General features: G+C 40.9%; 2 non-coding genes across 2 annotated transcripts; both read right to left on the bottom strand.

The window, feature by feature from the left end:
- Nucleotides 1–1754: 1754 nt before the first annotated feature.
- Nucleotides 1755–1827, bottom strand: TRNAK-UUU (transfer RNA lysine (anticodon UUU)). The gene has a single exon. It is a non-coding gene; the product is annotated as a tRNA-Lys (tRNA).
- Nucleotides 1828–10574: 8747 nt separating this feature from the next.
- On the bottom strand, nucleotides 10575–10656 carry TRNAS-GCU (transfer RNA serine (anticodon GCU)). The gene has a single exon. It is a non-coding gene; the product is annotated as a tRNA-Ser (tRNA).
- Nucleotides 10657–24125: the final 13469 nt, after the last annotated feature.

Here is a 24125-nt window from a genome sequence, read left to right on the forward strand (position 1 = left end):
AGTGGTTGCAATAGTGTGGGAGCCAGACCATTGTGACATGCTGGTGGGAATGTATATTATGCAAGATCTATCAGAATTATCAACCCACATCACATGGACTGCTTCAGCAATTCCATGTATAGAAAGTACTCACACCCATTTGAACTGTCAGATACGGAATGTTTCTTATTGCAGTATTATTTGTATGGGCAAAATATATGTTATGATATATCCATACGATGGAATTCTTTGCTGCCAAGCAAAGAAGAAAGAAGCTCTATCTGTATCGATTTGGAAGTCACAATATCCATGAAGTGAAAAAACCAAGATACAGTGGAATGTATTTGAAATTTCCTTATCTGTATAAAAAGTGGAGGAAACAAATATCCCTGAGAGAATACCCATGAAATTATGCTTCCTTGTACAAGGAGGAACTTGGTGACTGGGAAGGTTGTGAGAGAGTGAGGGACAAGACTTTTACACTATTTCGTGGCAACAAGTTTGGCTTTTGGTCCATCAAGTAGGGACACCAGAAACCTAAGTTTCACATCTTCTGCTGTCTGTTTATGATACCAGGATATCACAAAGCATGAAGACAGCTAAAGAAAAAAAATCTATTAGAAAGCACGCTAGCCGCCCACTCTCACCTCACCAAGGCAGTTTGAGCGGGGTCCCTAAGTGTCCCCTCCAGTGTCCGGCTCCCCCCACCTCATTCCCTCAGGATTTTCATTCACTGCTTATCCTAGGGGAGCTGAGCCCTGCTGCCTCACCCTGCCTCCCACAGCCCTTCTACAGTCCCACGCAGAATCTTCTGGGGACCAGAGCTACTCACAGGTTCATCAGCCATCGGGCCAGGCCCTCTGAGCGTCCTAGGAGGGAATCCTCTGAGGGGCTGGGAAGCCAGCTTGGTGAGTCACCGCAGGGTACAAAGGCCAGGTTAGAGGAGAGAATACTTTCTTTGCGAGTCTATGACCTACTGTGCTTGAAAGCAGGCCTTGGGTGAGTAGAGGGCACAGTGGTGGTTCGCTGGAGCCATAAGGCTATTCACCTTAGGACTGTGCCTGGATCAGGGACCCCATGAGGCCAGACAGCCCCACTTCACCTCCGCCTTCTCCCGAGAAGGTCTACACCTCTGTGTGATTAGAGTCTTTGCAGCCCTAGACATTGGCATTGTGGGATTTTAATGGAACGACGATTTTAAGCGAGTTTCTGTAACTGATGTCCACCCTCCCAGCTTTCTCTTCTCCTTTCCCTTTCCTCTCCTCCAAATGACTACTTGCTGTGAGCCAAGGTGTTGAGTACTTGGCGATGTGAGTCTCTTAATGGAGTTCTTTTTTTAGAGACCCTCACTTAGGGCATTCAAACGAAAAATCTAAATTACAAAAAGATGAGGCACAGTGACAACAAAGTTTGTTTTCAGAAACCTTCATCTCATTTGGAAGGATTCGGGAGCCCCGACTTTTACTAACCCCTTGTGGTCAGTGTAGAACTGCTCCATGGTGTTTTCTAGGCTTTCACCTTTCAGGAGCAGATTACCAGGCCGGTCTTCTGAGGCATCTCTGTGTGGGTTCAAACCGCCAGCCTTTTGGCTACTAAAGGAGCGCTTAAGTCTTTGCTCTTTCTCTGCTCTCATTGCTCTACTCTGGCTCTTGTTGAGCAAACCAGGAAGAGAGGAATGAAGAAGTCTACAGTAAATGTCGTGTTGGGTTTCCCTAAGAGGAAGCAGAATGTCAACAGAGTTCTGAGAGAAATAAGGAGGATAAAATGAAAATAACTGCCTGAACAGGGACTTGAACCCTGGACCCTCAGATTAAAAGTCTGATGCTCTACCGACTGAGCTACCCAGGCCCCTACTTTCAGTTTTTTCTTGAGTCCATAATGGGGGTTTTAGGTAGGCCAATTGGTTTGTAATTTTCCCGTTTGCCAAGAAGATTCTGTTTCAAACAGACGTTACAATTGCTAGGAGAATTTCCCTTCCTTTTATCTTGTCTTCTGTCTCTTTAGACTTTCAGAAATAGGCTTGTTCGGCTAGACAAAGCACTGCAGGTTTTCAGATCACGTTGCTGCTACACCCAGAGGGCTTCATTTTTACCAAGTGTCCTTTGTTTCTTATTTACCCACCTGCATCTATATTTCTCAAAGCAAGGCTCATGCTACTCTTCTTAGTATTCCTCTGCATTGACTTTCTAGCAGCCTTGGGAGGCAGAGGAGAAAGGAGTTGAAGGAGAGAAAAACTGAAGCCTGGTGAGAATGTCCCACAACAGTGGGCAAGCAAAGGTGCATGGGTTTAAGCTTCTGCATCTATCTGTATGCTTGCTATTCTTCACGGTGCAACTTCTCTACCATCTGTGAGCCACTCCTACTTCTTTTCATTTTATTAGGTCTCCTTTTTTCTCTTCCTCCTTCAGGTCTTCACGTCAAGGATACAGTTTACTATTCATGCCCAATGGAATTTGATAGTTATCTTGATGAATTAGTGTGTATTAAGACATATCATCCAGAATATGACCTAAGATAGATTTTGAATTGTGTCCTAAATCTGAAGAATATGCTGTACAAGGGATATGGGAACAAATGAGGAAGTTTTGGAGTGAAGGAAAGCTTAACCTCTCTGGGGAGGAAAGACGGGGCAGCAGACAGGAAAAGACTACTGTTTATTTCTTCCAACTAACTTGACACTTCCAAGAAACCAAGACTATGTGAAAACTGAGAGAATTTGTGATTACTTAACTTTAGGAATTTGTAGATTTCTTGTCTCTCCTACCCTACCAATATACAAGGCAGAGCTGGGGGTTGGTCACACAAAATAACCTTGAAGTTGTTTCATGGATCAATCTGCAGGAAAACTAGGGCATGTCTTTTAGGCAAAATACCTTGGGGATAGTTAGCATTTCAGTGAGACAAGCATCCCTCCAAGCTATTTTGGCCCCTTTCTCTCCATTTGATATAGCTTGGAAGTCACCAAACTGTACCTCCCACTTCAGGACCACTCTCCCCAGAGTTTTGGAACTCACTACCTCAACCCACCTCCATGTCAGGTGATGCTTCTACTTGTGGGTAGAGGGTAAAGTTTTTAAAAGCTATATTATGAATGGATTATAATACAATATTTTTCTAGCTTTGAAAGCACACATTTTGGACAAATGGAGCTCTTGTTTGGAGTTCCAGACTTTCCTCCCTAGAGGAACACTGTATTATCTTTGAGACCAAAAGATCTGAATGTACAAGCTTCTGGAAATCCCTCTCTTTTTGCTGTCATCTGCACGCCTTTATAGAAGAGTTTAGTTTTTGGTCATAAATCTCCACCCAAATGCATCATCATTATCAGTGACTTAGCTGAGGGTGCTCTGGAAGAAATATGCCCCTTCTGATCATCTCACAATCTCAGTTTATTAATTTTAAGTAATTGTTCTCGGAGGTTTCAGATGATATTTGATTTCTTTTTTGAATATTGTTAAAATTGCCTCCAATTTCAAAGTTAAAAATTTGAAAACAGAAGCCTAATGTTCCCTTACCAACACTTTCACTTATATGCTTGCACAGTGTCCTCACAGTGTTGGCTGCGTGGTGTAATGGAGAAAGTGTTGGCTGTGTGGTGTAAATGAATAAGGTTTCTGATTCCAGATCTAGAGGACTGAGGGTTCAAGTCCCTTTGTGGTCATTTATCTCTTATTGTGCAATGAGTAGAAGATTCTTGAATTGACTTCCAGTGACTAATTCCTGAGGTATTGCAAGAACCCAAAACCCAAAGAAGGGAGAATTAATATAGTTGAAGTTTCTTCTTTCACAAATCAATAATTAACAATAAATAGGCTTTGGCAATCTAAAATGGGCTCAGCCTCAAAAAGACAAGGAAGGAAATCTGTGTACTCACTAATGATCCTCTTAACTTATTACTTTTTTGTATTGACTTTTCAAGATTTCAATGGGTTTTTATGTCTTTTCTTCAAGGTATTAGTGAATCTTACTCTAATTGCAAGAAACTTTGAATCACAAGTTGTCGCTATGTTCCTTTCTCTTTACTTTATATGGATGCCTAATCTTCTCCATCAATTCCAGGCCCTTCATGGTTACTATTCTTCTTCTTTTTTTTTCCCGGTCCCTTTATGTTTCAATTTGTACAAATGATAGCAGAATCTTATTTAACTTTTGGAAACTAACCCATGATGTGATGGTTATGGTTCTTCTGCCAAAGGTTCTATATGGATGGTCGATCATGTAGTCTGTAAAACGCAGGACATAATATACAACTCTTTATCTTCAAAACATTTTTAAAAACCTTCACTATTGAGAATCCTTCCAAAACACATTGGCTTCTATTCTTCCCAGGATTTATGTGGATTACACATGCAAAATAAATGTTTTGGATTTCCTGAAAAGAATGCAGGGAACATATGTATATTTCTTCAACTAAGTTCAACTTTAATATCTCATAAAATCCTATAGTTTAAGAATTCTTACCAGATTTCCTCCTTTCAGATGTTCAAAGTCTACTATACATAGTAGATTGGACCTTCTCACAAATAGCACATAGAATTCACTTTTGAGACTTTAAAGTACAACTTGATTTAACAAGAACACACCCCTGCATTCCTCCATATCAAGAACATGCAAGAGTATATTTGGAGCCCAGGTTGCGCTAGCCACAATGTCAACCAATAACTTTAAAGTTACCCCCAAAGTATCCTAATTGTGCTTCACAAGAGTGAAAGCCTAATTAACCCCTGCTCTATCATTCTGCCCATACTCAAGTGACTGCTTATCTTTGTGTCTGACGTCTGTCTAATGGTGGCTTTCAAGGAGATCTTTGCTTCTCTTTACAGCTCTCACATTGCATTGCTCTGATGAGCTGCCTTCTAGGTCAGCTGGAAGGCAAGTTCCATTAGAGAAATGAAGTCCTCCCAAGTTATAAGGGGACTTGGTGCAATTCCTGTGATTGTGGAGAAGATACTTATTGGGGCAGAAATTGGGAAAGAAGAGATACAAGTCATCTCACCTGGACATTGCTGATTCTTAGGTCTTCTAAGAAATTCCAGGAAGAACTCCAGAGTTCAAGACAACTGTAGAAGCAAAGTTAACTCCTTGGTTTTCAATGAATACCTTTAATGAGCTCCAAATCTTCAAATTATAATAGACTTTCTTCAGGGCTCACTCTACCTCTGCACAGAGACCCATTCCTCTAAGGCCACATGCTTTATACAAATCTCCAGGTGAGAGATTTTTGTAACATTCTAGTCTCAGGGATCACTGTATATATAAAACCTTAACATGAATTTGCACCTTAAATTCATAAGTATCTCAAGTATATTAAGTTCCAAATCAAACTCCTTCTCTCCCCTTTCCAATCCTATCCAATGCCCCCAAAGAAAAAGAAAACGACATAACAAGCTGTAAGTCCAATCCTCCTTTCCCAAAGTGAAACGACCTAGCATCTCCACAATCCAGAGACCTGAGGATCTTTCTAAAAATTTCCAAATTTTAGTTCCGTCATCAACCTTGACCTCTCAACACGGTGCCATCCTCATCATTCATTAAGTGACTATTTTGCTCATTTATTGACAGTAGGGCAGAGGAGAAGATTGCTGTTTGCACTGAATGAGTAACTCTCAAATGATTTGCAGATCAGACTTTCCACATTTGAAATCTTACTCTTCAGATTCCCTTTGAGAAAAGAGACTACGTGAATAGTAAAATGCACTGTGAATATTACCAGAGCTGCTCCAGGAGAAAGCTGGGGCCAGTTTTGTGTATGAGTTGGAAAGAATCATGGGAAAACTAAATGCAACTACACCAGAAAGGGCCATGAATCCTAGATCCTCAGCCTAGAGGCCTGGTTCACTGAGATATCCAGGAGTTTGATGGATTCAGTAAGAGTCTATTTAAAGCAAAAATTGTTGGTCACTTCTTGACCTTTCTTTCTCATTCTTTCCCTTGAATTTTCAGCTCAAACACACTAAAACTAAGTTGTTGTAAATACAAGATATTCTATCTCAAAGCCATCGGAGGATTCTGCTTCCAAGCCCTGACTTAGCTGTGTTAACACCAGGCTCTAGACAACGCGACCTCCCTGTGGCCTTTTCCAAAGCCTCCAATATCTATTGCTGCTATTCCACATTCAAACACGTGGGCACTTTCCAATATGCTCAGCAATGGAAAGAGCAGCAACATACTCTCAGTCACAAAATTTTGGGCAAAATGATTCATATTTGTTTGCGAGTCATAGGCTTTGAAAACATTTTCTTTAGCCTTTCTCTTACAGGGTGCTGGCAGGGAGCATACTAAAGATGTGAGCTTGGTCCCTTTCTACCTCCGGGATGGCCCATATGCTATCCATTCTTAGAGACCCTTCTCCAACCCTATTCCTCTTCTGTCTTTCATCTACTGCTCTGCTACTGTTTCTCTCCTCTGTTCACCGTACTCCTTTCTCCTGCTATAAACCCTCCACTGTATCTTATTCACTCCCTTCCTCACTTGCACTCCTCCTTGCACTGAAATTCCCGGACGGGTGTCTTTCGGATCCAGCAGTAACTTAACCTATAGATTCTGGACACCTGTCCCTTCCATCTAAGAAGATTTGGATTTTCTCCACACATCAAGATGAACAGTCACACCACATCAGGAATTTGCAGTTTTCCCCAGGCACAGGGAAAGCTTATGAAGAGCAAATTTGTTTTGAAGGTTGTGTCCATCCCATAAAGCACTTCTTTTATGCTTTCCTCATTAAGGAAATAATTAGGTCTAAAAGATACCCTTTAACGACAGGAGCGTTCATCTTTCTTCTCTCTCAAAATCAGAGTCACAGCATCGCTGAGGCAAAACCCCGTTTCCAAACCCAGGTATTGGACAACGTCCTTTTTGCAAGAGCCATGGTTGTACTTGTCACTATTCTCTTGGGTCTAATTAACCTGCAGCTGTGGAGCTGATCCGGCCCCATAAGGTTTCCAATGAGCTGCTGGTGGATTTTCATGGTTAGCAGCCATAACTCCTAACCAAGGCATCATCAGGGCTTCCATTTTTATCAAATACTGTGAATTAATTAACCTCTAGTCTTATCTCCCCACCTGGATCTTCGTTCTTTCACAGCACTAACGGAACTCAATTTTTTACTTCCTTGCACTGTCTTTTGTGTCTTTCTGCAAGCTTCGTAGGCACAGAAGAAGGACTTTTCAGGAAGACAATCAGAAGACTTAACAGAATGTTCAATCCCTTGACCCTCTCTCCTGGTGGACTCAACTGACTGACACTCATGCAGTTGGCTGAAAGAGTCCTTGAAGAAGCAAATGACTGCTGGAAGATCTCAGAGTCATGTGGTCCAGAATATGTTTTTTCTTTCTTCTGGCATAACTACGAGGTAAGATCCAATCCAGGACCCTAAGAGTTGAGCATAATGGATTTTGACTTGTGAAAACGTATGTCTTAAAATGCTACAGGCCCTGCTTGAAGTGAGTATTATGGTGTAGCCTCACAACTCTGCTTGACAAGGGGTGTAGCTCAGTGGTAGAGCAAGTGCTTAGCATGTTCAAGGCCCAGGGTTCAACCCCCAGCAAGTTCATGTATCTTTTGTTTCCTCACAGACCCGTAGCTGAATACTGGCAATTTTTTTCCCATACTTTCCCAATTTTTCTCTTTGTGAATACTTTTCCTTGTGATTTTTTCTACTCACAGAAAGGAGAAATTGTTTCATAGTTAGTCAGTTGCACCATGATCCCTGACACGCCTTGGCCTTCCCAACCTGAGTGCTTAAACACAATAAAGTTAGGAGGAACTGGAGTAAAACAAGGTGCTCACTCAGGATTTGCTGACCATGAAGCAACCACGTTCCACTGTATCATAGGCAGCCTCTTCTCCTTTACTACAGTATCTCATTATTATTAACAAGTAGGGAAGAAAAGACAGATGGAGAGAGGAGGGGGAAGTAAGTGTTGGACAAATTCCCTTCAAGTCTTTTTTTTTCCATCAGCTGTGCCTGTGTCAATGGACAGACTGCAGGTTCAGGAGACAATTTTCCTTCTGATTTTCTGTTTTCCATTTCTCCTGTATTTCCACGCTCACCCACATAATCTTGGTCAGCAAAAAGTTGGTCCAATCACCACTCATGGAGATCAGTGACCCCAACAACAGACATATGTGATCCCAGCTCTTTGTTAATGGTGAAGAAGTGTTTGGATGCAACCCAGAGGAAAGGCATTGCTAAGGAAACCTTAAGTCTTCCAGTATCCACAGTTTTGAAAACTATTTCCAGAGCTGGAAAGAGCTGCTAAGTAAGCTCTTTAAAGTCACAAAAGTTTTGTGCAAAAAGAGCTGCATCTTCCTATGGGAAAAACACCCTTAGTCCATTTTCCTTAAAAGGAAGGGAATTTTCTGACTTTCTGCATTGTAGAGAGTGCAGAGGAGAGATAGGCAACCCAGTCAGGCTCTAACTACATCCTGGGCCATCCAAATTCTGTGCATCCTGAAGACCTAGTTCCAAACCTTCTTTCACCTTCTCTTCTAGTTCTTCCACACCCACACCCCCCTCCTTTCTCCTATGTTCCCCTTCATTTTTTTCATCACATAATGTGTCACCTTTACCTTCACTTTCCCAGCCCCCTTTTATCCTGTCTCCAGTGCTTCCTCCTAGCAAAAATTTCCCAGCAGCTCAGTTCACTCCAGCTTCCCCAGCACCACTTCTTAGGCTAGCAGTTCTCAAACACGGCTGAAAAATGGAAACGTCTGTAGAGAGTACTCAATGATATAGATCCCATCCTCTACCTATCCAGTGGTTCTCAGTCCATTTACGATCTATAGAGGTGGAATCAGGAATACATATATTCACAAAGTTCTCAGGCAGTTCCCCAGGTTTGGGAACACCAAATCCCCGCCTCTGAGCACCCATGTCAGCTGCTTCCCAGTGCCAACCAAGCCACAGTCAGAGGGGAAAAGACTAGTGCTGGGGAGGAAACGAAGAGTTGATATATAACATACTCCAATATTCAGGAAGATACAAACTTCTCACAAGGGAAAAAATATCAGAATGAAAACTAAAAGCAAGAGGAGACACAATGATTAAGGATTACCTCCTAAAACTCGTAAGTTGGTTGACTAACACCACACGTTTTGGCAAGAAGCTGAAGCTTTTATTCTTTTAGCCTCTGTGATGGCTGAGGTTTGAATGCCTGTCCAGGAGCACTAGTGGGCTGTTACAAAAGATTAATATGCATGCAGTTCTTACTCATCCCCCAACATGCCTCCCTCATGCTTCTTTGTGGTTCATAGAACCATAGCTGCAGCTTCACAAAACAAAGCCACTGCTAGATTTCCCAACCAGGGTTTTGGACTCCAGGGTTTGCTACAACACTGATTGTCTGTGACACTATATACTTAGTGTGTTTCACTTAGGATATATCTTTCATTCCATCTTGGTCTAAGTTTCCTAAGCCAACTTTTCAGATTCTTTTGTATTCTTGCCCGAGAATTATCCACTGTGGCTCTGATAGCCAGAAGCAGTGAAGGTGCTGGACCCTGTCTGATGGTTGGAAAATTCCTAATACCAGGAAAACTGTGCAGAGAAGGAGCAACTAATTTGGAGTTGAAAGCTGAAGCTAGTTGCATTCACGCTGACAATGTCACAGTGGTTAAGGAGGTCAATGGCACACCAAAATGTTGATGGTTTCAAATCACCAGGGGCCCCACAGGAGAAACATGTGACAGTTGACTTCTGTAGATTAATAGACTTGGAAACCCTATGCAGTCACTATGAGTCAGAATCAACTTCATGGCAGTCAAGGTTTTTTGGTTTTTATGTATGCCCCTGGCTGAGACCTCAGTGTTCTAGGGTTTAACTGCTCCCTATCCATGAAAGGAGTCCTGCTGGTGTAAGTGGTAAAAAGGTTAGCTGTGAAGCAGAAGTTTAGCAGTTCCAAACCAACAGCCACTCTCTAGAAACACTATGGGGCAGTTGGATTTTGGATTTTCCTTGGGAAAGGAATCCCTAGGTGGACTTAAAGAGTTAACTCTTCCTTGCTGCCAACTGAAAGAATGGAGGTTCCAGTCACCCAGAGGGGCCTGGTGGTCTACTTCCAACAAATAGGCATTGAAAACCCTAGAAAGGACAGTTCTACCCTGACACACGTGGGGTTGCTATGAGTCAGAATCAACTTGATGAGAACTGGTTTTTCCTGGGAAAACAACTCCAAATATGGATTCCCGTTGCTTTATGGAGACTTCTTATCTCTTATGGTTTTTGCCTGCCACCTGAAAGTTTGTATGAGAGAATATCAGGGCTCCAGGCCAAATAGAGTGAAGTTATGAAGCGCAAGAGAAAAGCGATGTCTGTCTGGAGAATCTGTGCTTGGCCAGATGGAAGATGAAAGTCCAAAGTTGTATTTCACTGCTTGGGTGATGCAGCGCACCTGTTAGGAGTCAAAGACAAAAAAACCAAACCCGTTGCTATCGAGATGATCCTGACTCTCAGCGAATTTACAGTATGGAATTGAACTGCCCCATAGGGTTTCCAGGTACCACTGGTGGATATGAACTGCCCACTTTTCCTTAGCAAAAAACTGCTACGCCCTCAGGGCTCCAAATCTCACTCCCACCGCACAGTAAGGAAGGAACGACGAGGATGGGATTTGAACCCACTTGTGCAATGCACAATGGATTAGCAATCCATCGCCTTAACCACTCGGGCACCTCGTCAGGAATAAAGGGAGAAAGAATCAAAGAGAAGGAAAGCTATGCACTTAGTTTTGCCCAAAAATAATTTAGTCATCAGCATATCTGTAGGTAGCCCAGAGGAAACCTCTCTAGGTGGCCCTTTCAAACTGTTCCACTCCTTACCTGTCTTTCTGTCTCTTTAGTAATAGTACGGGATGGGAGCTTAAGGTGCAGGCTTTCTTTTGGATGATTGAAGAGATTCTGTTAGCATCTGCTTCTTCTTTTCTCCCCTTTCTTGTTGTCTTCTTTCTGCTGTCACAGTCACCTTAAGGGATACAGGAGCTCATAGCACAGAAATGGAAAAGCATTCAAGGAAGTCCACTGGGCTATGTTTTTGCTGTTTATGTGTACAGGAATTTAATGGAAAATATTAGGAAAAGTGAATTTGTGTTCCTTCAAGATTGGGTTTAAATAATGTTGAAGCAGAGAAAAAGTGTAGCGGTGTGGAGGATCGAAGCCAGGGCCTCATAAATACATAGCATGTACTCTACCACTGAGCTACATACACCTCGTTCCTGAAGTGCTGGTTGCTAACTTTTATCTAAAGCTAAGTATTATTTCCTGACATTCACGCTCCTTGAGCATTGCAGTAGTGTTGGTCAGTGTTAAGAGGCATCAGCAGCTGCTTTAGGCAGGAGGTGCTCAGGAGCCAGTGGAGGATACCGATTCTTTATAGGGTTTTAAAGTCAAGGCAGAGGATTGGAAACCTGTTGGATAAATAGCCACATGAGGTTTCCATGGTGGCTTTTTTACAATCCTGAGTTGTTAAAAGTCTCTGTCTTCTTTTGTGGGTGGCAAAGAATAAAGTCTTCATTTTCAGCTCTTTTGATTTCCTCTATAGTTGTCCTAACCTAAGGCACAAAGCTAAAGAAATTAACCCTTTGGCTGCGTAAACATCTTCACTGTGTTTTCTGTTTGCTCAATCAAAATGTAAACGGCCGAACTTGATGGAGAAAAGGAATGGTAGAAGAAAGCCATATAGTGATGCATTCTGCATTTCCTTATATGGGTCTTTTCTCTTCTACTCGAGATATCAGGTAACTCAGGGGCTCTACCAAGAGTACAGAAGATGAATTCGTAATGCATGAATGAAATGGCAGCTTCAAGATTTAGAGAAAGGTGAATTATAAGAGTAACATAGAAGGTAAATGGACAGGACTTGAAGAACAATACTGAGTGAAGCATTTACTCATTAAAAAAAATTTTTTAAGTCATTTCCAAATAGTAGGAGGTTCAGAAAAGCGAGTTTTGAAAAATTGGGACTGGAGGGTCATGAAAAGAAGCCTGGAAGAGGGAGAAGATAAGCTCATAGGGAATTCAAGATATGTTGGAACACATCTGTGAGAATATTACACAGTGAACTCAGAGTAGTACTCTGGTCTGCAGCCTTGGGTTTGTGAATGATCAGTAAGCACAGGTATGTGGAGGGTGGATAAAGACTGAAAAATGTACTTTGAGATTTGGGGATTAGAAATTCATTTGGGATATTTGTGGAAAACAGATAAGCTTGCTCCAAGACTCTTCTAGAACCCTGAGATTTGTCAGGGTTAAAAAACAGTTCTTTGAACAACGTAAGAAGACAAAAAAAAATTGATTTCCTGGTACCAGATTTCCAGTGCCTGTTAGCTTTTTCTCATTATGGTTTGCACATATATGAGCCCTTTCCAATATTCAAAAAATAACATTGAGTCTTTTTTGAAATTGGCAGAATATGATTTTTGTGTCAGAGTTGTTCTTTTGTTTGGATCATGAGATTTGCACAATAAGAACAAGAAATGGAAAACGAGAGTGTTACACACAAAACTGATGGGGATGTGTACATGTTTATGTGTATGTGTATGTGTGTGTAAATGCTGGGTGCTTTATTGGCTGTTTGATGCTGTAAAAGCAATATGTGTAATGTCGAGCAGCCACCATTACAGTTTCATTCAGAATAGTTTCACTGTCCTAAAAAAGCCTTGTGCTCCACCTGTTCATCCCTCCCAATGTTCCCTGAATTCCTGGTAGCCACTGATCTTTTTACTGTCTAAAATCTTGCCTTTTCCAGAATGTCATGTATTTGAAATCATACAATATGTAGCTTTTTCAGACTAGCTTCAGTCACTTAGCAGTATGCATTTAAGTTTTCTCCACAGCATTTCATGGCATGAAAACTTATTTATTTTTATTGCTGAATAATACTCCATTATACAACTGTGCCACAGCTCCTTTATTCATCTATTGAAGGACATCTTGATTGTTTCCAATTTTTGGCAGTTATCAGTAAAGCTGCTCTAAACATTTGTGGCAGGTTTTTGGTGGACTTAAGTTTTACTTCATTTGGGTAAATACCTAGGAGCACAATGGCCAGATCATATGTTTATGTATGCCTATGTTTATGCATGAGCTGTACTTTGGCCCTTGTAGACTTGTTCCAATTTTCTTCAACTTTATCTTGAACTTACATATGAGCAATTGATGGTCTGTTCTACAGTCGGCCCCTGGCCTTGTTCTGACTGATGATATTGAGCTTAACCGTCATCTCTTTGCACAGATGTAGTCTATTTGATTCCTGTGTACTCCATCTGGTGAGATCCATGCGTATAGTTTTCATTTCAAATAAAAGATGTATTTGCAATGAAAAATTTGCTGGTCTTGCAAAATTCTATCACACGATCTCTAGCACTGTTCCTGTAACCAAAGCCATATTTTCCAACGACCAACCTTTGCTTGTTTCCAGCTTTCGCATTCCAATCACCAGTAATTATCAATGCGTCTTCACTTTTTTTTTTTTTCTTCACTGTATGTTTCATCAGTTTCAGACCTCAAAAGTTGGTAAAAATCCTCAATTTCTCATCTTTGGCATTAGTGGTTTGTGTGCAAATTTGAATAATGGTCGTATTAACTGGTCTTCCTTGTAGGCATGTGGATGTTATCCTGTCACTGACAACACTGTAGTTCAGGATATATCTTGAAGTATTCTTTTAGACAACGAAGGCAACGTTGTTCTTCAATTTGTCATTCCCAGCATAGTAGACCACATGATTGCGTGATTCAAAATGTCCAATACCAGTCCATTTCAGCTCGCGAATGACTAGGATATTGATCTTCATGGGTTTCATTTCATTTTTGATGTCTTCCAATTTTCCTAAATTCATACTTTGTACATTCCACATTCCAATTATTAATGGATGTTTGCAGCTTTTTCTTCTCATTTTAAGTAGTGCCACATCAGCTAATGAAGGTTCTGAAAGCTTGATTCCATTCACATCATTAAGGTCGATGGTACTTCAAGGAGGTAGCTCTTCCCCAGTCGTATTTTTAGTGCCTTCCAACCTGAGGGGTTTATTTTCTGGCACAATATGTACAATAATCTTTTGCTATTCATAAGGTTCTCACTAGTCACTTTTTTCAGAAATAGTCTGCCAAGTTTTTCTTCTAAGTCTCTCTCAGTCTGGTAGCTCAGCTAAAACCTGTCCACCGAGGGTGACTCTGCTGGTACTTGAAATGCCCATGACAAAGCTTCCAACTTGAAGACTAGTGACCAAAGACTAGACAAGTTGTGGAATAACATCAAGATATGATATACAAAGAAAGCAAGAGGCCATTAAAAAGATGTGAAAGAAAGTAAAGACCACAACGGACGTCAGAAGAACATGCTCTTGAACATACAATAGCTTAAGCGAATGGAAGAAATAATGAAGTAAAAGAGCTGAAAAGAAGATTTCAAAATGTGGCTCCAGAAGACAAAGTAAAGTATTATGATGAAATGTGCAAAGAGGCCTGGAGTTAGAAAAACAAAAGAGAACACACTTGGCACTTAAATTTTTTCTTTTTGTATTGTACTTTAAATGAAGGCTTAAGAACAAACTAGTTTCTCACCAAACAGTTAGTACACACATTGTTCTATGACACTGGTTAACAACCCCACCACATGCCAGCACTCTCCCTTCTCAACCCTGGATTGCCTATTACCAGCTTTTCTGTTCCCTCCTACCTTCTAGTCCCTGCCCCAGGGCTGATGTGCCCCTTTAGTCTTGTTTTGTTCCATAGGCCTGTTCAATCTTTGGCTGAAGGTTGAACCTCAGGGAAGACATCATTACTGAGCTGAAAGTGTGTCTGTGGACAATACTCTCAGGTTTTCTCCAGTCTCTGTCAGGCCAGCAAGTCTGCTGTTTCTTTTTGAGTTAGAATTTTCTTCTACATTTTTCTCCAGCTCTGTCTGGGACCCTCTATTGTGATCCTTGTCGCAATAGTCAGTGGTGGTAGCTGGGCACCGTCTGGTTTTACTGGATTCAGTCTGGTGGAGGCCATGGTAGATTAGATCCATTAGTCCTTTGGACTAATCTTTCCCTTGTATCTTTAGTTTTCTTCAGTCTTCCTTGCTCCTGAAGGGGTGAGACCCATGGAGTATCCTAGATGGCTGCTCACAGGCTTTTAAGACCCCAGACACTACTCACCAAAGGAGAACCTAGAATATTTTCTTTATAAACTATGTAATGACAGTTGAGCTAGATGTCCCTCACACGCTTGGCATTTTTCAAGTTGACAGGACTTAAGAAAAAATTGAAAGCTCAAGCTGAAATATTGAAGGATTCTATGGGCAAAATATTAAATGGTACAGGAACGATCAAAAAGAATTTGTCAATGTTAAACCGTTCCTGGAGGTAGCATATGATCAAGAACTGATGGTACTGAAGGAAGAGATCCGAGCTGCACTGAAGTCATTGGCAAAAAAGACGGCTCTAGATATTGATGAAATACCAACAGAGATGTTTCAAAAATGGATGCAGTACTGGAGGTGTTAACTCATCTATGCCAAGAAATTTGGAAGGCAGCCACATAGCCAACCGACTGGAAGAGGTCCAAATTCGTGCCCAGTCCAGAGAAAGGTGTTTTATTCATCTTGTACTGCTATAACAGAAATACTACAAGTAGATGGCTTTCACAAAGAGAAATTTATTCTCTCACAGTCTAGGAGGCTACAAGTCCAAATTCATGGCATCGGGTCCAGCGGAAAGCTTTCTCTCTCTGTCGGCTCTAGAGGAATGTCCTTGCCATCACTCTCCCCCTGGATTAGGAACTTCTCCACGCAGAAACCCCGGGTCCAAAAGATGCACTCTGCTTCTGGGACTGCTTTCTTGGTGGTATGCTTTCTTGGTGGTATGAGTCCACCCCCCACTCCCTGCCGCCACCAGCTTGGCTTGCTTCCATTTCCTTTCATCTCTTGTAAGATAAAAGGAGGTGCAGGCCACACCCCAGGGAAAGGCTCTTTTTATTGGGTCAGGGATGTGGCTTTAGTAAGGGTGTTACAATTCCATCCTAATCCTCTTTAACATAAAATTACAATCACAAAATGGAGGACAACCACACAATACTGGGAATCATGACCTAACCAAGTTGACACACATTTTTGAGGGGCACAATTCAATCCATGAAAAAGGTGATACAGCAGAATGCAGAAATTATGGATAAATATCATTAATACAGCACACAAGTAATATTTTGCTGAAGATCAATCAAAAAAGGTTGTAGCTGCACATCAACAGGGAACTCCCAGAAGTTCAAGCCAGATTCAGAAGAACACTTGGAATCAGGGGTATCATTGCTGATGTCAGATGGATCTTGGATGAAAATAGAAAATATCAGAAGGGTGTTCATCTGTGTTTCATTGACTATGCAACATCATTTGACTGTGTGAATCTTAAGAAATTATGAATAACATTGTGAAGAATAGGAAATCCAAAACAGTTAACTGTGCCCACGAGAAACCTGTACATAGACTAAGGCATTCATTTGAACAGAACAGGGGAATATTGTGTGGTTTAAAGTCAGGAGATGTGTGTGTCAGGTTTGTGTCCTCTCACCATACTTATTTGGCTGAGCAGATAATATGAGAAGCTGAAATATATGAAGAAGAATGCAGTATTAGGATTGGAGAAAGACTCATTAACAACCTACAATGTGCAGTGGACACAACATTGCTTGCTGAAAATGAATAGGACTAGGAGCACTTACTGATCGAGTTCAAAGACTACAGCCCTCAATATGAATTACACCTCAACATAAAGAAAACAAAAATCCTCACAACTGGATCAATAAGCAACATCATAAGTGCAGAAAAGTTCGAAGTTGTCGGGGATTTCATTTTACGTGGATCCACAATCAATGCCCGTGGAAGCAGCAGCTGAGAAATCAAAAGATGCATTGCATTGGGAAATCTGCTGTAAATGACCTCTTTAAAGTGTTTAAAAGCAAAGATGTCACCTTGAGATCTAAGGTGTGCCTCACCCAATCCGTGGTGTTTTCAATTGCTTCATGTGCATATGAAAGCTGAACAATAAATAAGGACGTTTGAAGAAGAAATGGTGACTTTGAATTATGGTGTTGGTGAAGAGTATTGAATATACCATGGACTAGAACAAACAAATCTGTCTTGGAAGATGTACCTCCAGAATGTTCCTTAGAAGCCAGAATGGCAAGATTACATCTCACATGTTTTGGACCTGTTATCAGGATGAACCAATCCCTGGAGAAGGGCATTATGCCTGGCAAATGAAAGATCAGTGAAAAAGAGAAAAACCCTCAATGAGATGGAGTGACACAGTGGCTGTAACAATGGGCTGAAACATAACAAAAATTGTGAGGATGGCACAGAACCTGGCAGTGTTTCATTCTTTTGTGTATAGGGTCAGTATGAGTCGGAACTGTTTCCACAGCACCTAACAACAACATGTTTATGGAACCCTATGTTTAATGTTGTAGGAAACTGCTAGACTATATTCCAAAGTGGCTGTAGTATTTTGCATTTTCTCAGGAATGCATGAGAGTTCTTGTAGCTCCACATCCTTTCCAGCATGTGGTGGTGTCAGCGTTTAGGACTTTAGCTACGGAACAATAGGTGAGTAATGGTATCTCAGCGTTGTTTAAATTTGTAATTCCCTAGTGGCAGATGAGGAACCAGTGGTACTGAAGCAAGAAGTCCAAGCTGTACTGAAGGCATTGGCGGAAAAAAAAGGCTCCGGATATTAACGGAATACCAATTGAGATGTTTCAAAAAACAGATGTGGCACTAGAAGTGCTCACTCATCTATACCAAGACATTTGGAAGACAGCTACCTGGCCAGCCAACTGGAAGAGATCCATATTTATGCCTATTCCCAAGGAAGGTGATCCAACCAAATGTGGAAATTATTGAACAATATCATTAATGTAACATGCAAGTGAAATTTTGCTGAAGATCATTCAAAAGCAGCTACAGCTGTATATTGATGGGAAACTGCCAGAAATTCAGGCCTGATTCAGAAGAGGATGTGGAGCCAGGGATATTATTGCTGATGTTAGGTGGATCCTGCCTTAAAGCAGAGAATACCAGAAAAATGTTTACCTGTGTTTTATTGACTATGCTGAGGCATTCGACTTTGTGGATCATAACAAATTATGGATAGCATCTCAGAGAATGGGAATTCTGGAACACTTAATTGTGCTCATGAGGAATCTTCACATGGGTCAAGAGGCAGTCATTTAAACAGAATGAGGGAATACTGCATGGTTTAAAGTCAGGAAAGGTGTGCATCAGGGTTGTATCCTTTCATCGTACCTGTTCAATCTGTATGCTGGGCAAGTAATCCAAGAAGCTAAATCATATAAAGAAGAACAGGGCATCAGGTTTGGAGGAAGACTCATTAACAACCCATGTTATGCAGATGACACAACCTTGCTTGCTGAAAGTGAAGAGGATTTGAAGCACTTACTGATGAAGATCAAAGACCACAGCCTTCAGTATGGATTACATCTGAACATAAAGAAAACAAAAATTCTCACAACTGGACCAATAAGCAACATCATGATGAACAGAGAAGAGACCGAGGTTGTCAAGGATTTCATTTTACTTGGATCCACAATCAACACCCATGGAAGAAGCAGTCAAGAAATCAAAAGATGCATTGCATTGGGCAAATCAGCTTCAAGAGATGCCCTTAAAATGTTAAAAAGCAAAGATGTCACCTTGAAGACTAAGGTTCACCTGACCCAAGCCATGGTGTTTTCAGTGGCTTCATATGCATGTGACAGCTGGACAATGGGCAACAAGGTTTTTTTTTTTTTTTCTTAATGAGACATCTCATCTGTATATCTTCTTTGCTATGGTATCTCTTGAGATATTTCACCTATTTTTTAATTGGGTTGCCTGTGTTTTTATTGTTGTGTTTTAGGAGTTCCTTATGTATCTTGGATCTACCACAACTACCAGTTGCCATGGAATTCATTATGGCTCATGGTGACTGTTTTAGTCATCTAGTGCTACCATAGCAGAAATACCACAAGTGGATGGCTTTAACAAACAGAAATTTATTTTCTCACACTTTAGTAGGCTACAAGTTCGAATTCAGGGCTTCGGCTCCAAGGGAAGGCTTTCTCTCTCTGTTGGCTCTGGAGGAAGGTCCTTGTACTCAGTCTTCCCCTAGTCGAGGAGTTACTCAGGCGCAAGTACTCCGTGTTCAAAGGACTCACTCTGCTCCTGGTGTTGCTTTCTTGGTGGTATGAGGTCCCCAAGTCTCTGTTTGCTTCCTTTTCCTTTTATCTCTTGAGAGATTAGAGATGGTGCAGGCCACACCCCAGGGAAACTCCCTTTACCATGGATCAGGGAGGTGACTTGAGTAAGGGTGGTGCTACGATCCCACCCTAATCTTCTCAACATAAAATTACAATCACAAAATGAAGGACAACCATGCAATACTGGGAATCATGGCCTAATCAAGTTGATACACACATTTTTGGGGGGACATAATTCAACCCATGACAGTGACCCCATGTGTTGCAGATTATACCCTGAACTCAAGTCCTTTCTCAGATATGAGTTTTGCCTCATGTATTTTGATGCTCTGTTGTTAGGTACATACACATTCAGGATTATTATATCTTGGAGAATTGACTCCTTGATCATTATGTAATCCTTCTTTATTTTTGATAATTTTCCTTGCTCTGAAATCTGAATTGTATGGACTTAATATAGCAGCTCCAGTTTTCTTTTGATTAGTGTTAGCATGGTATCTTTCCCATCTGTTTACTTTTAACCTATCCATGTTTTTATATTAAAGTGGGTTTCTTGTAAACAACAAGTAGTTGGGTCTATTGTTTTGGTTCTTTTGAATCCACTGGGATAGTCTATGTCTTTTAATTGGTATTGTAGTGCTTAATGCTACTTGTCAACTTGGCTAGGCCATGATTCTCAGTGGTTTGACATGTCTTCTTCCGTAATGTAACTAGCTTCCCTTTTGTGATCTGGTCTCAACAACCAATCAGTTGAAAGAGGACTGTCTTTGGGGGCGTGGCCTGTCTCCAGAATATAAAAGGATGTTCTGGAAAAACTCACTCTCTCTTGACCCTGTACTCTTCATGGCGCATGATCTCCTGTCCTTGGGACATATGACTGCAGAAGTCTCTAGCCTGCTCCCTGACTTTCACATCTTGCATTTCCTAGTGCCTGCAACCCCATGAGTTAAGAGGGTTCCCCAGTTTGCCACCTGCCTGCAGATTTTGGATTCACCAACCCCTGGAACTCCATGAGCCTTCAGAGATCTTCACCCTGCCACCAGACTGATGGATTAGGGACTTGCCATTCCCCACAATTGCATGATTTCATTTCCTTTCAGTAAATCTCTCTCTGTATGTTTATATTTATGTTTCACCGGTTTTGCCCTCTACAGAACCCAGACAAACATACATATATATAGACTATTTCCATTTAAAGTGATATCAATATATTTTAATTAATATCTACCATATTGGACACTGCTATCTATTCATTGCCCTTGTTATTTGCTTCTTTGTCTCTTTCTTTTGCCTTCTCTAGTTTAACTGTGCATTTTGTACGACTGCGTTTTCTCTCCTCTCTTAGCATATCAATTATACTGCATTTCAAGATGCTGTTAGTGGTTGCCCTAGAGTTTGCAATATACATCTACAACTAATCTATGTCCATTTCCAAATAACACTATATTACTTCACGAGTACTGCAGATATCTTACAACAGAGTATTCTGGATTCTTCCCTCCCATCACTTATAGCATTGCTGTCATACATATTGCTTTTACTTAAACTATAATCAACCAATATATCATTACCATTAGTATTGGAACCCTGCTGGCCTAGTGGTTAAGAGCTTGCCTGCCAACCAAAAAGGTTAGCATTTTGAATCTACCAGCTGTGCCTTGGAAACCGTATGGAGCAGTTAAACTCTGTCCTATTTGGAATCAACATGACAGCAATAGGTTTTTTTTTTTCTTTTTTTTAATTATTACCTGAAACAAATTTTTAGCTGGTGTCAGTTAAAGATTAGAAAAATAACAGATGCAAAATGTCACTTAACACTTCACTGAAGACCTAAAGAGTGCGTAAATAAAAGAGAGGATGATAAAAATATGTATGTGTACAAGTTGAGTGGAATTGAAAAAATCAGCACAAATTCTAGTGAAAGATGATATAGATGTTAATGTAACTTTTTTCACATAGTCCTCTGTTGGATAAATGTAGAGTGAAACTGTGAGAGCTGGACTCGATGAGACTGCCTTGTTTTTGTTGGTCTCTCATGTTTTCTGCCTTTGACAGTGTGCAGTCTTACTACTTTTCTATCACTCTTTTTAGTGGAAAATATTTGAGTTTTTCTTCTAGGACAGGATTCCGCCTTACACAGATTTTCGTTTTTGCAGGTTTTACTGTGCTATACTCAGTTCTATTAGAATCCCAAGCCTTGGGAGGCAACTGTCCTATAATAAAGGGGATCATAGTAATTCTGGAAAACTAGACAGAACTACTAGACCCAGGATTGAGCCAGGGATCTGTCTCTAGTTCCCCAGACTATCCTCTGCTAACTAAGCTATTTCAGCTGCCTGTTTTAGCTATTCTTTCAAAATATTTCTTAATTTTATTTGCAAGGTCCTTGTGGTTTTAAATACCTAATCTTAATGTATCCAATGTAACCTATTCACTCACTCAGAATTATATGGGCTCCTTTGCCATCCATGTCTGAAAACAACATTCAATTTTTTGAGGCAGTTGGGGGTTGATAGAGGAGGAGGTGGGCAAAAAAGGGGAGGAATAGTTAAAACAGGAAGAAGCTTTTCTGCTTGTTTGCCTCTGGCGATTTCAGGTTCCAAACACTACTTGGGAAACTAAGGGAATTTCAAATGAAATGATCCAACCGTTCTTCCTACCTTCAGTTCTTCTTTTTCTGTCATGTTTGTCAATGATGCTAAAGAAAAGGAAGATTATTGAGCACGTTAATGTGGGAGTGAGCTTTTTACTGCTGATTGAGAAATCTTGTGCAAGTCACAAGATTTTCTCTATTTCTCTCCTTTTTCCTTGTCTTCCTTGTGCTGACACAGGTGTCATGGTTGGTGAGGAGACACACGGAGTAGAAACAGGGAAACGTTTCAAGGCAATCCATTGGATAATGGGTTTATCTTCACACAAGTATGCAAAATGTGTTTTAAAAAGGAGGAAAGTAGAGACCTGTTGGGAATTGTAAAAAAGCAGATGAGCGTGTATGGTTTCAAACCGTCTCAGAATGAGGACACACTCCCATTGGGCCAACATCACTCACAACAAAGACATCATGAAAATTTTTCTTGAAATACTACCCATATTTGTAAGGGGTCTTCACATAGTCAATAGCTGGCCAGAGAGAAAATCCACTGTTTCAAATCCCAATTGTTTTTATGCTTGAAAACATATATTCTACTACACTGCTATACCAGGACATGTGTAAGGGGTTTGCAGACCAAATAACAGTTTCTGCTGCTAGGGCATTTCGTCCCTCAGCCTGCTACAAAGTTCCCTTCTCAGTGAACTTCCTGGGGCCATTTTTTCACAAACACCAGGAAAAATCTAAGAGGGAACTTCTATATTTTCAACTTGTCCTCTCTCCACCTTTCTTTTTTTCTCTTCTTATGAAGTTTTTCAAGCCCTCTTCTCTTTAAGAAGGAACCCTGGTGGTGCAATGGTTAAGAGCTCAGGTTCTAACCAAAATATCTGCAGTTCAAATCCGTATCCACCAATAGCTCCTTGGAGACCCTATGCAGTAGCTCTACCCTGTCGTATAGGGTCTGTATGAGTTGGAATTGACTTGACGGTAACTGGTTTGGTTTTTGGGTTTTTTTGTTTGTTTGTTTCCTTCTCTTTAAGAAGAAAGGATTGCCACAGTCTGTTGTTGTTGTTGTTAGGTACCATGGAGTTATTTCCAGGTCTTAGTGATCCTGTGTACAACAGAACAAAACACTGCTCCATCCTGTACCATCCTCACAAACGTTGTTGTGCTTGAGCCCACTGTTGCAGCCACTGTGTCAATCCATCTTATTCAGAGGCTTCCTCTTTTAAACTAACCCTCTACTTTACCAAGTATGATGTCCTTCTCCAGGGATTGAGACCTCTGGATAACACATCTAACATATGTGAGACGAAGTCTTGAAATCCTTGCTTCTAAGGAGCTTCCTGGCTGTACTTCTTCCGAGAGAGATTTGTCTGTTTTTTCTGGCAATCTGTGGCACAGTCAATGTTTTTCACCACCTCCATAATTCAAAGGCATCAATTCTTATTCCGTCTTCCTTTTTCATTGTGCTGCTTTCACATGCATGTGAGGTGATTGAAAACACCATGGCTTGGGTCAGGTGCACCTTAATCCTCAAGGTGACATCTTCGCTTTTTAGCACTTTGAAGAGGTCTTTTGCAGCAGATTTGCCCAGTGCAATGCATCTTTTGATTTCTCGACTGCTGCTTCCATGCATGTTGATTGTGGATCCAAGTAAAATGAAATCCTTGACAACTTCAAACTTTTCTCCATTTATCGAGATGTTGCTTACTGGTCCAGTTCTGAGGATTTTTGTTTTCTTTATTTTGAAGTGCAATCCATACTGAAGGCTGTGGTCTTTGGTCTTCATCAGTAAAAGCTTCAACTCCTTTTCATTTTCAGCAAGGAAGGTTGTGTCATCTGCACATTGCAGGTTGTTAATGAGTCTTCTTCCAATCCTGACGATTCCAGTTTTGTGTATTACATTCTCAGCATGTGGGTTGTATAAGTATGGTGAAAGGGTACAACCCTGATGCACACCTTTCTTGACTTTAAACCACCCAGTATACTCTTGTTTTTTTGAACGCCTATCTCTTTGTCTATGTATAGGTTCCTCATGAGCACAATATAAACCAAAAAAACCCATTGCCCTCAAGTAAATTCTGACCCATAGCAACCCTATAGGACAGAGTAGAACTGCCCCATAGAGTGTCCAAAAAGCACCTGGTGAATTCGAATTGCCTACCATTTAGTTAGCAGCTGTAGCAGTTAACCACTATGCAACCAGGGTTTCCCAGGACAATATAGTGTTCTGGAATCCCATTCCTCACAATGTTATCCATAATTTGTTATGATCCACACAGCTGAATGCCATTCCATAGTCAATGAAACACAGGTAAACATCTTT

This window comes from Loxodonta africana, chromosome 1, assembly GCF_030014295.1.
Source record: "Loxodonta africana isolate mLoxAfr1 chromosome 1, mLoxAfr1.hap2, whole genome shotgun sequence".
NCBI lineage: Eukaryota > Metazoa > Chordata > Mammalia > Proboscidea > Elephantidae > Loxodonta > Loxodonta africana.